General features: G+C 43.2%; 1 long non-coding RNA gene and 1 other non-coding gene across 2 annotated transcripts in view; both read left to right on the forward strand.

Annotated features, from left to right (window-relative positions):
* LOC118152324 (uncharacterized) overlaps positions 1-15,517 on the forward strand; it is a 132,595-nt gene that overhangs the window by 92,024 nt on the left and 25,054 nt on the right. The gene's annotated exons all lie outside the window — the stretch shown is intronic.
* Positions 8,342-8,448, forward strand: LOC118152473 (U6 spliceosomal RNA). Its single transcript, XR_004741234.1, has one exon. It is a non-coding gene; the product is annotated as a U6 spliceosomal RNA (small nuclear RNA).

Raw genomic sequence — 15,517 nt, forward strand, 5'->3', positions numbered from 1 at the left:
CAGAGGTGTGGATTGATGCACAATCATTTCAAATATTTTTTAAGAGATTTTTTCCCGACTTTGTAAGAGGTAGAGTAGGATGCTGATTTAGCGTAGGTCTTTTTCCCATTTCCTACAGTAGTACAGATGGTGACTGAAAGGCAGATGAAAAAAGAAAAGGGGAAGGAAGGGAGGAGAAAAGAGGAAGAGGGTATGGGGGAAGAAGGATGGCCAGCAAAGGAGGCCCACTTTTACTTCCTTGGAAATATTTCGTTCATTTTGAAAACTTAAACTCAAGGTTCTCCTGGAAAAGAAAAAGGCTTGAGCTCTCCCAAATGCCTATTGCTGTGATTTTTATCTGGCTCCACGTTTTGGTTCTTTAGGAATTAAACCATGAACTTAATTTTCCCTCCTGTTTAAAAACCATAGGCAAAAGTCCTACCCTCTTTTCCAAAACAAAATGCAGCACCCGTCCCCCTTCCCCCACCACACCTCAAAGCCCCAAAGTGACGTTTTCAACAGACTTATCATAAATCAAATCTGCTGTGCACACCAGTAAATAGTGCCGGTAAGCCAGGTGTAACCCAATCAGACTTTTCAGCTTTGACTTCCAATGGTGAGAACAAGGATGAGCTGACCTAGGAAAATGACCTGGCATGGGTGCCTGGTCAGAAGACGTAAAACCCTGCAGAGGGTGGAGCCTGGAATGAGGAGGATCTGGAATCAGTGATGACCCAGTAGTCTTGAGGGACAGGCTGAGAAATCCAATGGATTACGCTTCAGAATTTCATGTGTTTGTGGTAGGCCCTCTGTTTTCTCTGCCAAAGTGGATGTTGAACTCTGGTGAGGATAAAAGGGAAGGTCGCAGAAATGACCTATTCTCTTGCTGGGGAGATCCAACATCTGACTCAAGCCTTAAGCAAGAGTCCTCTCATCACAGTCTTGATTTTGGACTCTCCATGAAGGCAGATGTCATGGAGAGGCTAGAGAAAAGCATACCACACAGCTCATAAAATGTTGCTAGCATTCTGACCATTGTAAAATTATCTGTAGGAGCCAACTGTGTTCTGGAGAGTTATGGAGTAAACGGGGGGTGGGGGGAGTATAAGATAATGGGTTATAGGAGATTGTGAAACCATTGGATCAAAAATGTCATATTTCTAGCCAGGCAAGGTGGCTGATGCCTGTAATCCCAGCACTTTGGGAGGCCAAGGCTCAGGGCAGATCACCTGAGGTCAGGAGTTCCAGACCAGCCTGGCCAATGTGGTGAAATCCTGTCTCTATTAAAAATACAAAAATTAGCCAGGCATGGTAGCAGGCACCTGTAACCCAGCTACTCAGGAGGCTGAGACAGGAGAACCGCTTGAACCCTGGAGGTGGAGGTTTCAGTGAGCCGAGATTGTGCCATTGCACTCCAGCCTGCAGGACAAGAGCGAGACTTCTCAAAAAATAAAATAAAATAAATAAAGTCACATTTCTGGCCAGATGTGTTGGCTCACTCCTGTAATCCCAACATTTTGGGAGGCCAAGGTAGGAAGATTGCTTGAGGTCAGGAGTTCAAGACCAGCCTAGGCAACATAACAAGACTCTGTCCCTACAAAAAAAAAAATTACATTTCTCGGTTAACCATGGATCTGAGCCTTTGCTTTTAAGGGTTGAAAAATCTTATCAAAATCACATTTTAGGGAAACCGTTATCTTTTGTAAGGTTATAATAACACGATCCTTGGGGCTTATATGGTGCTTCAAAAATGAGGGAGGGAGGAGGCCGCTTTTCCATCACCTGTGGTCATCTGGTGCCTGTGGGACACTGAAATCCAGGGGTCTCCTTTCCCGGTGGCCTGATTTATTATCTGCAAGCTTTGTCACAGACATTCTTCCAGGATTTGAGGCTGTGGCTTGCGGAATCTAACATGATAACACCCCGAAGTCTGGGAAGCCCTCTGTAAGTGGGGCAAGGATTTCAAAGAAACTCCAAGCCTCCACCCTGCTTTGTAACACTGGGAAATCAACCTCCAGGGTTTAGTTCTTTGCCCCTTCCAACTCAGAGCACCTGCTCCTCTATCCTTCTGCTCTGGGGCAATCCAGGTGAACCCCTCCTCTTTGTCCCCTTTATTAGTTTGCAAGGACTGCCATAACAAAATACCACAAACCAGGTGGCTTAAACAACAGAAATTTACCATCTCCCAGTTCTGGAGTCTGGAAGACCAAGATCAGAGTGTTGTCAGAGTCGGTTCCTCTTGCAGGTTGTGAAGGAAGGATTTGTTTTAGGCCTCTCTCTTTGAACTTGGAGGTGGCCCTCTTCTCTCTGTGTCTTGCCTCTATGCGTAGCTCTTTTTTATGAGGACACTAGTCATAATAGATTAGCGCCCACTCTAATGGCTTCACTTTCACTTGATTACCTCCGTAAAGACCTCATCTTCAAATAAAGTCATCATACTGAGGTCCTCGTGTTAGGACTTGACCATATGCATTTTGAGAGTAAATAATTCAACCCATAATAGGCCCTAAACATAAGGTGGTGACGAGGGGCAAGCCAGAGCTCAAACCTTTTTTTTTTAAATAAACTTTACTTTTTAGAACAGTGCTAGATTCACAGTAAAATTGAGAAGATAGTATAGAGTTCCCCTGCACAGTACAGTTTGTCACCCAGTTTTCCCTATTGCTAATATCATATATCCTTGTGGTGGGCTTGTTACGACAAATGAACCAGGATTGATACATTTTATGAACCAAAGTCCATAGTTCGCTCAGATTTCCTTAGTTTCTACTTACTGTCCTTTTCCTCCCTCTGGACTCCATCCAGGGTTCCACTGGCACTTATTTGCCACGTTCCCTTAGGCTCCTGTTGGTTGTGACTGTTTCTCAGACTTTTTTTGTTTTTGGTGACTTTGACAGTTTTGAGGAGTACTGATCAAGCATTTTGTAGGATACCCCCCTAATGGAATTTATCTGATGGTTTTCTCATGATTAGACTGGGGTTATGGGTTTTTGGAAGGAACATCACAGGCATAACATACCATTCCCATTACTGTGTATCGAGGGTCTGTGTTCTCAACAGAATTCATCACTGTTCATATTGTCTTTGATCGGCGTATTAGTTTGTTTTCATGCTGCTAGAAAGACATACCTGAGACTGGGAAATTTACAAATGAAAGAGCTTTAATGGACCCACAGTTCCATGTGGCTGGGGAGGCCTCACAATCATGGAGGTAGGTGAAAGGCACATCTCACATAACGGCAGATGGGAGAAGAGTGCTTGTGGAGGGAAACTCCCCTTTTAAAAACTATCAGATCTGGTGAGACTTATTCACTATCATGATGGCATGGGAAAGATCTGACCCTGTAATTCAATTACTTCCCACCAGGTCCCTCCCACAACACGTGGGAATTCAAAATGAGATTTGGGTGGGGACACAGCAAAACCATATCATTCGCCCTGTTGAAGTAATGTTTGTCAGGCTTCTTGATTGTACATTGACTCTCCCCCAACGCTTTCCCTACTGTACTCTTTGCAGGGAAGTTACTATGTGTGGCTGACACAAAAGGAATGAGGATTATGTTCTCCTGCCTTGAGGGTGGAGTATCTACATCAATTCTTCAGAATTCTTCCACATGGGAGATTTGAATTCTTCTCTCCTCCCCATTTGTTAATTTATCTAATCATTTATTAATATCAGTATGGATATATGGATATTTATTTGATACTTTGTTCCAGCTTTGACCATCAAGAACTCTTTCAGTTCCTGTGTCCTTTTGACATATCACTGTCAATGCAGGGTTTTAAAAATTTGATTGTTTGTTTTTTTAGTACCTCCTTTCTTTCTGGAACTTTAAGATGCCAAGCTTGCCTCTTCTCAGTCCTGACTCTGAGCTCAATTTCTATGTGTAAACTTTGAACCTGTTCCTGATACCCATGCCCCACCTTTTGTCCTTGTTCTAGGAGCTCCATTCTGCATTAGTCCTTGATTCCCTCCTTGCATCTACTTACATCCCATCTGCTGACTGCTCAGCCACTTCCTTGTGTTGGTCACAGTTCTGCTTTGATTCTTCCAGTTTGGCCTCCTCTCTGTTCCCCATTTCTGTGCTGTCTTCCTTTCTCAGCCCCTCACACTCCCTAAATTCAGCCTCAGACCTCCCTCCAGCTGATTCTCTTTAGGGGCAGGCAGGTCCATCACTACCAGATCCCCTCAATCATTACCCCTCCCCATGATAATTCATTTTATCATCTCCGTAAGGAAGCCAACCCGAAACAGCATTTTCCATAGCATATTTCACAATGTGATCTGTAAAAATAAAACTCTAAAGTCAAATCAATAAAATTGTCTTAATTTACCTTAGCATATTATAGACATGTCCTTAGTGAAAAAGAGTTTTGCTCTTTAAATCTGACCATGGAATCTTTTTTGTTGCCGTCATTGCTGGTATAATGCCTGGTGCTTCTAGTGCCTACCTTGGGAAACATCACTCTTACTGCTAAGAGTAGTGGTTAGCCCAGAGGCTAAGTGCCTTGATAGGGCACCTCATGATTTCTTTCTTTCTTTTCTTTTTTTTCTTGAGATTGAGTCTAGCTTTGTCACCCAGGCTGGAGTGCAACGGGGCTATCTTGGCTCACTGCAACCTCCACCTCCTGGGTTCAAACAATTCATCTGCCTCAGCCTCCTCCTGGGTAGCTGGGATTACAGGCATGTGCTACCAGACCCAGCTAATTTTTGTGTTTTTAATAGAGACAGGGTTTCACCATGTTGGTCAGGCTGGTCTCGAACTCCTGACCTTGTAATCTGTCCGCCTCAGCCTCCCAAAGCTGGGATTACCGGCGTGAGCCACTGTGCCCAGCTTACCACACTGTCTCTTATGAGACATGTACCTTGGATAAATTACTTAATCTCATAATCACTTGTAAAATCAGGCTGATCATAGTTTATTGCCTTGTAAAGATAAAATAAAATAATTAAAGCAAGGTGCTTAAACTGGTAAGCTGGAATATATTAACTACTCAGTATGTGACTTCTGTTATTATTATTATTTTTATTATGCATCTTTGGGCCACTTGGTTCTAGTCTACAATATCTTCAAGGTACTCTTTCTTGGCAATAATGAATATTCAAGAACTCGTACTATGTATATTAGGTCTCTTTGCCATATTTTTGCTCACTCTCTAAACCTCAAGAGATTTTTCCTGCACTTTGTTTAGTCACTTCAATAGTACGCCAATTAAAACAAAATCTCCATGACGGTTGGGGGAAAAATCAGCTTGTATATCTCCCACAAAACAGATGGGAAAAATGATTCAGAACAAGACAGTCCCTAGAGGTACAAATAGTGCCCTTTCCTTTAGGAGAGAGAATGACTTCTTGTTTTGTGAGAATGCCAAAGTCTGGGATAAAATTAAGTTACTCCTTGTTTATTTCCATTTTCCTATATTATCTTCAGCTGTCTGATGACTCGGCCCATTCTAGTGCAGCCTCCTTTCTCTGCTTGGAGGTTATAGCCCAAAGGAAATGATCTCTTTCAGAAACAAACCCAAAACGATGAATTTTAAAATCTACCTTATTTGTAATTGCAAAGTAACACATCAATATATTCTCTTACATGTAATGCTGAAGTCTTCACTGACAATCAACCCAACCTCAGAGTGCAAATGGTGTGCATATTAAGTGCATATAATGTACACTCTGAGATTGGGTTGATTGTCAATTGGTCTAAGGTAAAGCCTCAGCATCATAATTTTTTTTTTTTTGAGACAGAGTCTCGCTCTGTTGCCCAGGCTGGAGTGCAATGGCGCTAACTCAGTGTACTGCATTACACAGTCACATGCACTTGTGCACACACACACATGCACACACACCATGACACTGTTTGTGTTTGCTGTTGCAGAATTGGCGTACCTTTTTATTTTTAATCTATAGTCTTTGTTTAAAAAATATCTTTCATGGTGATTTAAGTGATTCAATATTAGCCATTATCATTCAAAGCTATAATCTAATTAAAACACACTCCAAGTACTAATAGTTAATATCATTAGTACGTCTGTGGCAATCTTTTCTGATTAGATTGCCTGGGTTGTTGATTCTCAGACTTTGCCACATATCAGACTTAACTGGGAAGCCTTTAAAAATTATGATGCTGGTCGGGCATGGTGGTTATGTCTGTAATCCCAGCACATTGGGAGGCCAAGGCAGGTGAATTGCCTGAGCTCAGGAGTTTGAGACCAGGCTGGTCAACATGGTGAAACCCCGTCTCCACTAAAAATACAAAAAATTAGCTGGACGTGGTGGTGTGCACCTGCATTTCTAACTACTCGGGAGTCTGGGGCACGAGAATTACCTGAACCTGGGAGGTGGAGGTTGCAGTGAGCTGAGTTAGCACCATTGCACTCCAGCCTGGGCAACAGAGCGAGACTCTGTCTCAAAAAAAAAAAAAAAAAAAAATTATGATGCTGAGGCTTTACCCTGAGCCAATGCAATTAGAATTTTGGGAGGAGGGGGCACATAGAGGCATGAGCAGTTTTTAAAAGACAGGGCCAGTTGATTCCAATGTGCAGACAAATTTGAAAACCAGAGGCTTAGGAGGTATCTGGATCCCATCTCTTCAAACCTGCTTCCCAGAGATTTCTCATTCAAATCCACATGTAAACAGAGGTTTTGAATTTGTCATTCATCCCAGCTCTGGAGGGATGAAACTGTCTGCCCAGGGAGATGGAACCTGCTTTTCAAATAAGGCCACTGTCAAGAAGAAAAGCTGGAAGTACTACTGCAGCTTGTAATCTCTTCTGTGATGTTCTGCAAATATTGTAACAGGTTCCTTTGAGCAGTCAATGCAACCTGAGAGAACAATTGGGATCCCTGTGGAGGCTTGAAACATTTCTTTTTTCTAATTTAAAACTTTATGTTTAAAACTGATTTATCAAAAGAGATTTGTTTTCCAGAACCCTGGGACAAGTCCGTAGAACTATCTTGTAGATGGGCCAGGCGCGGTGGCTCAAGCCTGTAATCCTAGCATTTTGGGAGGCTGAGGAGGGTGGATCACGAGGTCAAGAAATCGAGACCATCCTGGTCAACAAGGTGAAACCCATCTCTACTAAAAATATAAAAAATTAGCTGGGCATGGTGGTGCGTGCCTGTAATCCCAGCTACTCAGGAGGCTGAGGCAGGAGAATTGCCTGAACCCAGGAGGTGGAGGTTGCGGTGAGCCGAGATTGTGCCATTGCACTCCAGTCTGGGTAACAAGAGCGAAACTCCGTCTCTAAAAACAAAACAAAACAAAACAAAACAAAAAAAAACCATCTTGTAGATACTGTGTTAGTGACAATACTGGGGGCTACAGTAGCACTCAGGCATGAAATTCCAGGTGCTCAGCTCATACAGGAAATAAAGGGGCAATGCTTTAGGACCACAGGAATCAGAAGAGTGAAGGGTGAAAGCCAGTGGCTTACCTTTAGACAGACTCATGTTTAAATATTGGCTCCACCGTTTTACCTACACCTTGGTCATCTTTTTAAGGCTGTTTCCTCACCTGTAGTGTGAAATGAGCACGATATCGCCCACCTCATATATATGTTCTGTTGATTGTTGAAATTTTTATGTAAAGCACCTAACAGTTGTTGGTATCTAGTAGGCATTCAGCAAATGTTATCTGAGCTTTCCATGTCAAAGATGGAAAATAATCCATTATCCAGCTATTTGGTCGTATACACAGAATTCAAATATTGATTTCCCCTTATTTGCATTCCACAACTTTAAGAGAGGTAAAATATCCATGGGACAGGAAACGGACAGTTTTTAAGGAGGAACTTAGCAGAGGAGACCAGGTAGAGGTGAAACATTTATAGCACCATCGGGTCTCATTTTGTCTGGTTCTGATATGTACAAATTTTAGTTTGGCAAAGTTTAGTTAATTAGCCCTAGACTTCTATTGCATCTGACCTCAAATCTAAAGGCAAATCTAAAGAAACTCTGGGAAATACTACAGTAGCTTTTAATTGTAATCTCTTCTCTGATATTTTGGAAATACTGCAACAGGTTCCTTCTGAGATGTCAATAAGGAACAATTGGGATCACAGTTTACCTTTCAGTTATCATGATATATTAACTGTGAGCAATTGGAAAAATACAATCAATTGCAGACTTTGCCACTAGCTCTTCAGTCCACAAATTCCTATGCAAATAATAAACGTGCAATACAACCATGACTAATCACATTACTTCTTTCAAAATCTGCTCTGCGCATCTGTTATTAAGTTCATACACAGACTGCAAAGCCTGTAGTTGTATTGCTTCCTTATTTCCTGGTGATAAATCCATGTAACATTTTACATAAATAGAAAATCAGAAGGAAGGAATTGGCCTAGAAAAATAAAAATGGTGCTCGCTTTGGCAGCACATACACTAAAATTGGAACGATACAGAGAAGATTAGCATGGCCCCTGCACAAGGATGACATGCAAATTTATGAAGTGTTCCATATTTGAAGAAAGAAAAAGGAAAATAAAAATGAAGCAAGAAAACAAAAAGGGAGAATGCTAAAAGTGATTTTCTTTTTTAATTTTTAATTTTTTAGAGACAGGATCTCATTCTGTCACCCAGGCTGGAGTTCAGTGGCACAATCATAGCTCACTGGGGCCTTGAACTATCAATCCTCCCACCTCAGTCTCTCGAGTAACTAGGACTAGAGGCATTCAATTTTTTTTCTGTGTGGGGGTGCTGGGGGGGATCTCACTATGTTGCCAAGGTTGGCCTTGAACTCCTGGCCTCAAGTGATCCTCCAGCCTCAGCTTCCCAAAAGTGCTGAGATTACAGGCATGGGCCACTGTCCCCAGACCTAGAAGTGATTTCTAATTGAGCATAAATAGAAAAAACCACCTGAGTGTAAGAGTTTCCAGCTATGAAGCCAGAGAAACTTAGTGAAGGTAAAATTATTGACAAAAATGAGGCAAGCGGTGGTGATGAAAAGGATGAATGAAGATGCCCAGAGAAAATAACACTGTCAGAAACTTCATATCCAAGGCGTTCTTGGACGTATGTTACAATGAAAATGCAAAGGAGAAAATGCTGGAAGCTGCTCCAAACTTAGAAAAGAGTATGACAATTTGCCAAGATGTAGGAAAAATTCTTGCTCTATATCAAAACTTGTACAATGAAAAGCAAGCATTGTTCACACCACTCACATGATACATTTTTTATGAGGAAATAAAATACTTTAATTCTCAATGTTTCTAATGTTTTAAATTACCATCTACTATATAAATATTAGTTTTACTCATTTTTTCTTTTCCTTATACATTTATAATTAACAGTAAGATTTTTTTTCAACATTTTGAGAAAAACTATTTTATTATTTTAGAGACTGGGTTTTGTCTTGTCACCCAGGTTAGAGAGCAGTACACGGTCATGGCTCACTGCAGCCTCAGACTCCTGGGTTCAAGTGATTCTCCTTCCTCAGCCTCCCAAGTAGGAGGGACGACAGGTGCACGCCACCTCATCCGGCTGTTTTTTAAATTATTTTTTGAAAGACAGGGTCTTGCTATATTGCCCAGGCTGGCCTCAAACTCCTGGCTCGAATGATCTTGCCATTTTGGCCTCCCAGAGAAAAGGCATAAGCCACTATACCCAGTCTGAAAAAGAAGTTTAAATATTATAAAACGAATCTAGCGAGGTTTCAGCTTGCATGGTCGTTCTCATGGTCCCATGCTGCTGTGCAAATCAAGGGCTGCCTATATGAAGGGCGATGCAGGATGTGTGAAGATGCATAAAGGAGAACCGTAGCTGAGTAAGTAAGATTCAAAACAGTCAGCAGGAAGCTTGCTCCTCTCTCTGCTACTTCTGGGGAAAGCAAATACGAACACCTGTGCCCTTCCGAAGCCACATGTGAGAGGAACCCAAGGAAAACTATTTCAATTCTTTCTGAAGGTTAATCCTTTCCTAAGAAAATTTTTAAGGTCTGTGCTGTGAATTGTTGCATCTGCTTCCACAGAATCATCAGCTTCTAGAGTTGCAGGCAGAATTGGGTTGAAAGTACACCTATAAAGTATATGCATTATACCTGATATGTAGTAAGTATTCAATCAATTATCATTATTTTGATCATGAATCTTTTTGTTCAACTATAGGGTGATCAACTGTCTCCCAGTTTGCCTGGGCCTGAAACCCGTCTCAAAGATTTTCTGGGGCTGAAGGATTTTTTTTTTTTTTTTTGAGACGGAGCCCAGGCTGGAGTGCAGTGGCGCAATCTTGGCTCACCGCAACTTCTGCTTCCTGGGTTCAAATGATTCTCCTGCCTCAGCCTCCTGAGTAACTCGGATTACAGGCATGTGCCACCATGCCTGGCTAATTTTTTTTCTAGTTTTAGTAGAGATGAGGGTTTCACCAATTTGGCCAGGCTGGTCTCGAACTTCTGACCTCAGGTGATCTGCCTGCCTTGGCCTTCCAAAGTGCTGGGATTATAGGTGTGCGCCACCACCCCTGGCCAAAGATTTTCAATTCGAAAACTGAGACAGACCCAGGCCAACCAAGGTGGCTGGTTACCCTATTTGACTACCTCTGGGTGAGACAAAATACTAACACTATTGCATGAAATTCTCTTGGGATTTAGGAAGTAATTGGAAGAGAGAAAATTCTCCATGCATAGTTTTTAGATTAGAATCTTAAGGGACAGGCACAGTGGCTCACACCTGTAACCCCAGCACTTTGGATAGCTGAGGCAGGTGGATCACTTAAGGAGTTCAAGACCAGCCTGGCCAAGATGGTGAAACCTGTCTCTATTAAAAATACAAAAATTAGCCAGACATGATGGTGGGTACTTGTAATCCCAGCTACTCAGGAGGCTGAGGCAGAGAATTGCTTGAACCCGGGAGGCACAAGTTGCCGTCAGCCTAAGATCACACCATGGCACTTCAGCCTGGGCAACGAATGAGACTCAATCACAAAAAAAGAAAGAATTTTAGGGTAGAAGAGATTTTGCATCTCATGCTTCAACCTGGCCCAGCATGGCCTGAAATCCATCTCAGAAAGAGTCTATTTTTGAAGCCTATCGGGGAAGAAAATGAATAATGTGTTCCGTTGGTAAGTATTGTGCACCAATCACTGCTAAGGGCTGAGGGAAATACTGGGGAATAAGACTCATTTTCTGTCCTGTAGAAGCTGACCTTCATGAAAGGGAGACCACCAGTTGTATGCACCATGAGTTATCCAGACAGCTCACACTCTGCAAGGTATTTTAGACAAGTAATCTCATTTCATCCTCATGCTCAGCCCAAACAAGGTACTATCATTCCATTTTACAGATGAGGAAAGTGAGATTCAGAGAGATTGAGTTGTATAAAGTCACAAAGCAAGTAACTGCTATAGTTGATCTTAGGATCCAGGTCTGTATCGGCTGAGAACATGGGCTCCGGAGTTACGCAAATCTGTGTTTGAATCCTGACTCTTCCACTGTCTTGTTATGTGACAAGTGTCTGTGAGCTGCTGTTTCCTCCTCTGTGAAATGAGACAAATAATAGTAGCCACTTTCAAGGGTTATGAAGGATAAATGAGAAGTGCATGGAGCAGGTGCTGATGTGTAGTAAATGCTCAGCAAACACTCATCGCCACTGCTATCACACCAAACCCACTGTAGTTCCCCTGTGGCAGGTGGCCTCTTTCATTTCTGTGTAAATCTTCCAGGGAAGGAGGAATCAATGAAATACATTGAGAGCTCAGACTGGGGGAAGACTTCCCAACTGTGATGACGACTAAGGGCCTCGTGCAACACTAGAACTTGATTTCATGAAAGGATAGAATTTCAGCAGGTTGAGCTTGGGGCAGAAAAAAATATTCCATACAGAGGGCAGGATTTCAGCCCAGGCAAAGAGGAAAGCATGATGAGTTCGGGGAATGATAACTACTGTTGGTTAGAGGGTAGTTTTTTTTGTAAGGAGATTTGTGGAGATAGGGCTAAAAGAGCAAGGTCCTCACACCTCAGGCGATGTTTCTAGGAAGCTTTCCTCGAACCTTTGCTCCATAAAGGCTGCTCTGTCTGTCTTCTCTATACTGGGCTCTCACATGGACTTACTCTTTCTTGGGGCCACTCTCCTCAGTCCTGTGAAGTGCTCTCTCATCTTCAGCCTTCTTTATGCCATGTGCTGGACACACACAGCTGTATGTTCTAACCCTTCCAGGGTGTCCTCATATAAGTTCCCAAAGTCTTACTGGATGGGCTGGACTGGAGGTGGGGCAGGGGCTGGAAGAGAGTCATGACAGATTAGAATGTCTGAAAGAGGCGGGGTGCGGTGGCTCACGCCTATAATCCCAGCACTTTGGGAGGCCAAGGCAGGTGGATCACGAGGTCAGGAGATCGAGCCCATCCTGGTTAACACGGGGAAACCCCGTCTCTACTAAAAATACAAAAAATTAGCTAGACATGGTGGCATGCACCTGTAATCCCAGCTACTCGGGAGGCTGAGGCAGGAGAATCACTTGAACTGGGAGCTGGAGGTTGCAGTGAGTCGAGATTGTGCCACTGCACTCCAGCCAGCCTGGGTGACAAGAGCAAGACTTTGTCTCAAAAAAAAATGAACATCTGAAAGACATAAAAGACAGTCCCCTCACCATTTTTTTTTTTCTTGGCTGATATATGTTTCAGGTTTCTTGCCTTTTTCGTTATTTGTTTTTGAGACACAGTGTCTCTCTGTCGCCAGAGTGGAGTGCAGTGGTGCGACCTCAGCTCTCTGCAATCTCTGCCACCTGGGTGCAAACTATTCTCCTGTCTTGGCCTCCCAAGTAGTTGGGACTACAGGTGTGCACCACCATGCCCAGCAAATTTCTGTATTTTTAGTAGAGATGGGGTTTCACTGTGTTGTCCAGGCTGGTCTTGAACTCTTGACCTCGTGATCCACCCGCCTTGGCCTCCCAAAGTGCTGGGATTATAAGCGTGAGCCACCACGCCCAGCCAAGTTTCTTGGCTTTTCTAGAGGAGTAAATGAAATGACACTAAAACAACCTGTGGCATGAAGTGGAGGCATGCATTTCTCAAGAAGTCTGTCTCTGAAAAGACAGTCTTGAGAGGCCAGAGAAAATTTAGAAGCGTATGTTTTTTACACGTATAGAAACAGAGGATACAGGGGAGGAAATATGTGGAAAAAATAACAGGAATGAGAACACATGCAGTGTTTATGACCCAGAGAACAACAGTTTTTTCCCAGAACTTAGCAGAAAGAAGTTGCTGGGCATGGAGGATGTTATGGTTGAACAGTGTCTCCCCAAAATTCAAATGCTGAAGCCCTAGCTCCTAGTACCTTGGAATTTGGAGATGGAATCTTTAAAGAAGTAATTAAGTGAGGTCATTAGGACAGTGTCTTTATAAGAAGAGGAAATTTGGACACAGACATGTGCAGACATGTACAGCCATCTGCAAGCCAAAGAGAGGGGTGTCAGAAGAAATCAGCCCTCCCGACATCTAAATCTTGGACTTCCAGCCTGCAGAATTGTGACTAGAATGCATTTCTATGGTTTGAGCCACCCAGTCCTACTTAGTTATGAGGCAACCTCAACAAACTAACGAACAAGACAAGAGACTATTGTTTGCTCAGCTTCTGACAGCATTTGGTATATTTTCTTTGCCCTTGAACTTTCATTTGTCTGTCATGAGCTCCAAATGAGCTGCATACTTCATAGACTGATCTATGTAATTTTTAGGATTGTGTCAATGTTAGAAAATGGAGCAAGTGGATTTTCTTCCCCAAGGTGAATCTCTGTGATCTGTATGACTTGTGTGGCAGCCTTGAAGCCCACAGGGCTCAGCCTCCCATTTTCTCCTCCAGCCAAAGGAAATTTCTAGACTTTCCTGAGGATTGTAAGAGGGAGATGGCACAGGGTGGCTCCACCATGTACCAGACACTGAGCATCTGAATCAATAACCCTTTAGGACTCTGTCCCCTTTGGGACTCTGTCCCCTTTAGGATTTCTGTCCCCTTTAGGACTTCTGTCCCCTTTAGGACTCTGCCCCCTTTAGGACTCTGTCCCCTTTAGGACTCTGTTCCCTTTAGGTCTCCTTACCTTGGTTTTCCTTTCAACCTTTTTCTCCACAGTCAAGGAGAATCTGGGAGCCTCCCTGGTTGCTGGTGAAGCCCCAATTTTTCTTCTTGCTATTTTGCTGTAAACACTCCCCTAGGCCTGATATTAAAAAATCAGGCCTGTGACTCTCTACAAGGTCCTGTAGTCTGACACAGGGTCTTTGACCCCTCTGTCGATGTGTGGTCAGGAGCTTGCCACATGGATCCCAGCATCTGCCCACACCGCCATGTGCCTGTGTGAGGGCTGGCTGGCATTCGACCACAGACAGGCTTTGCGACTTTGAGGCCTGGTATAATTCCTAAGACTAAAACATTGCAAATGTTCCACTGATTTGCGGTTTCTTCACCCCTGGGGCTGGCCTATGCGGTAGGATTTCTGTTGCTTAGTCTACTCACAGTACAAGGTTTCCTCAGTAGTCCTCACCTTGGTAGTATCCACCCCTTCCCAAATGTCTACAGCTTTGGGCAGCGCTGGCTGCATTGTAAGCCCCATAGAAGGACTCCAGTCTCCAGGTCAACCTACAGCAGCAGATGAGGCTGCAGCCAGGGAGTGAAATTCACCCAAGCATCTCTGCAGTGGTCCTGTCTTCACCTTCCAGGAAATAATCCAGGTTTTCAAGAGCTTAAGTGTCTCCATCAAGAGTTCAAACACCGCCCTCCTGTAGTTTTATGAGGGAGTTTCTTGGAGAAAGTGCTCCTAGCCTTATATCCATGAGCAATTCTCATCCAGTTCCAGATGACCTTCAAAAGGCAGTGCCAACAAAGCCAGGGCCATCTCATAGCTCGCCTCTGCCAGGGAGGTAGATTTGAGGACCTCCATGACGGTGCCAACTTGGCCTCCTCCCTCTCTGGCAGTCATGACGGAGGCATTCACCTACCTCGCATCTGAGCTGAAGGTGGCCCCTCTGCTTTAAACATCCTGGGTGGGACCCAGAACCATAGCCCAATATGGTTGACTTCTCACAGGAAGCCTCTAGTTTCACCCCACAGCAACCACAAAATAGGAGTCAATATCTTTTCATATCTCCAAAACAAAATCCACTTCGTAAAGCGCATCCAGTAACACAGACATTTGATGAGGAGAAGGAGAAAAGGGCTTACGTTGTACTCTCTATTCATCACTGTGGTTTTTCACACCTCCTGCCAATTAAATTTCCTCTTCAGCCATCACCTGCTTGATCTTCCCTCCTCCAGCACCCTTCTCCTCTCTGAACCCTTTTTCAGAACATGTGTGGTCTGTAGTTGTTTAATGTAGTTAGTATTTCATGCACATTAATAAGGTCAAATTGGTTGGTAGCGCTGTACAAATCCTCAATAGCCTTTCTGATTTTTCATTGTCTACCAGTTTTATCTAGAAGTGTTAAAATCTCCAACTATGACTATCATTAATCAATTTCTCCCTCTATGGATGAATGGGATTCGTCAATGATTTCTCCACATATTTTGATGGTTTGTGATTAGGTGCATGCATAATTAAGATGTTAGACCTTCT

Source organism: Callithrix jacchus, chromosome 3 (assembly GCF_049354715.1).
Source record: "Callithrix jacchus isolate 240 chromosome 3, calJac240_pri, whole genome shotgun sequence".
Classification (NCBI taxonomy): Eukaryota; Metazoa; Chordata; class Mammalia; order Primates; family Cebidae; genus Callithrix; species Callithrix jacchus.